We start from the raw sequence: 2,619 nt of genomic DNA, 5'->3' as shown, positions 1-2,619 counted from the left end.
AAGGTTCAAACCAACCTTGAGGTCCAGCACATTAACTCACAGCAACACACCAAGAGTGAGATAGTATCTCACTGTTGTCTTGATTCATATCTTTCCAATGGCTGCTGAGGAATCCTGGTGTGACTCAGTGGGTCACTGTGAGTTGGAGTCAACTCAACAGCACTTTATAACAACAATGTCTAATGATTATGAACATTTCTTCATATGTTTGTTGGATGCCTGAATGTCTTCCTTGCTGAAATGTCTGTTCATATCCTGTGCCCATTTTTCAACTGGGTTTCTTTTTTCTTGAAGTGTAAATTTTAAATATCGGTCACTTGTCTGATATGTCATGCAAAAATTTATTTCCATTTATGAGTTCCCTTTTTTACTCTTTTGGCAAAATAGTTTGATGTACATAAATGTGTAATTTTTAGGAGGTCTCAGTCATCTGCTTTGTCTTTTACTGTTCGGGGGGGAGGGGGCTTGTAATGTTTGATAGGGTATTTATGCCAAGTTTTAGAGCTTCTAAATTTTTTCCCTATTTTAATTGATGATCTTTACAATTCTAGGGTTTACATTTAGATCTTTAATCCATGTTGAGTTTGTTTTTGTAAATGGTGGCGATATGGGTTTTATTTCATTTTTCTACAAATTAATTTCCTGTTTTGTCAACACGATTTGTTGAAGAGACTAGTTTTTCAACACTTAATGTGTTTTGGTCTTTTTCAAAGATCACCTAACTATATGTGGATGGATTTACTTCTGAGATCTCAGTCCTGTTCCTCTGATCTATGTATCTTTTGTTGTACCAGTACCAAGCTGTTTTGACCAATGTGGCTGTGTAGTAACTTTTGAGATCACGGAGCAATAGGTCTCCAACTTTGTTCTTCTTCTTAAGCAGTGCTTTGCATATCTGAGATCTCTTTCCTTTCCATATGAAATTAATGAATTTTTTCCATCTCTTAATAAAATGATGTTGGAATCTGGATTGGGGTTGCATTATATCTGTAGATTGCTTTGGATACTGTTGACATTGCCACAATGTTAAGTTTTTCTACCCATAAGCATGGTATATTTTTCCATTTTTGTAAATCTCTTTGGATATCTTGTAATAGTGTTTTGTAGTTTTCTTTGTATGAGAGTTTTGTGTCTCTCATTAGATTTAATCCTAAACATTTAATATTTTGGTTGCCTACTACAAGTGGCATTGTTTTCCTAATTTCCTTTTCAGAGCTTCCTATATTAGTATATAGAAATCTGATTTTTGCATATAATCTTGGATCCTGCTATGTTGCTGAAAATTGCAATGAGTTCCAATAATTTTCTTGTTGAATCTTTGGGACTTTCTATGTATAGGATCTTATCATCTAAAATAGAGAGTTTCATTTCTTGTTTGCTAATTTGAATGCATTTAATTTTTCTTTCCTGCCTTATAACTCTGGCTAAGACTTCCAACAAAATATTGAATAGGAATGGTGATAAAGGCCATCCTTATCTGGTTATAATTCACAAAGGGAAAGCTTTCAGTGTCTCTCCATTTAGAGTAATGCTGACTTTTAGATTTATACATAAACTTTTAATTATGTTAAGGAATTTACCTTCAATTCCTACTTTGCTGAGTGTTTTAAGCAGGACTTTATATTGGATTTTGTCAAATGATTTTCCAGCATCAATCATTATGATCATACAGTTATTTTCCTTTGTTTTACTAATATGGTGGATTACGTTTACTGTTTTTCACGTATTGAGCTTTGCTTGCATCCATAGAATGAATCCCCCTAGGTCATGATTATTTTTTTTTTTTTATATGCTGTTGAATTCAATTGGCTAGTCTTTGTTGTGAATTTTTGCTTCTATGGTCATGACAGATATTGGGCTATAATTTTCTTTTTTTAGTGGGGTACTTGCCAGGTGTGTTTACTCCATTGAAGTTCATTGCAATTAATTACCAAGGGTATGATTGATTACAGTCATTTTGGTGTGTTGTGTTTTTTTGTGTGTGGTGATGCAGGTTTTTTGTCCCACTTAATTTTCTTTGCTAAGTAAAGATTTACAGCCTTGGGAACCCTGTATAGGTTCGCTATGAGTCGGAACTGACTCCATGGCACACAACAACAACAAGTTCATATTATTTGTGCATTTTCATGTCAATTTCTTCAGCGCTGTTTTTTAAATGTTTACAAAATTTCCATGTTTTTCCCTTTTCTTAGTTTGATGTGAAGGTGTATTAATTTTCTTTGAGGGTACTCTATAATTGATTAATCATTACCTGGTTTAAAACAGTCTGCTTTATTTTGAACTCTACTTGAAATACTCACCATTTGGAATTTCTGCAACTATACTTTTCTCTCTTTTAGCTTTGTCATTATCACAATTATAAATTAATATCTCTTATTCACTATTTCCAATCTTGTTGGTTTGCTTTATTTTAGATACTTCCAAATATGGAGTGAATTTTGTATATGTCAATCCAAAGGACTCCCTTTATTATTTCTTGTAAAGCTGTCTGGTTTTACAAATTTCATTAATTTCTCTTTATATGGAAATGTTCTAATTTCACCATCATATTTGAGTGACCACTTTGCTATGGATTGAATCTCAATGTAAAGAAAACAAAAATCTTTACCACTGGACCAA

Source organism: Chrysochloris asiatica, unplaced genomic scaffold (genome assembly GCF_000296735.1).
Source record: "Chrysochloris asiatica unplaced genomic scaffold, ChrAsi1.0 scaffold00058, whole genome shotgun sequence".
Taxonomy (NCBI): domain Eukaryota; kingdom Metazoa; phylum Chordata; class Mammalia; order Afrosoricida; family Chrysochloridae; genus Chrysochloris; species Chrysochloris asiatica.
This window is presented reverse-complemented; position numbering follows the sequence as displayed.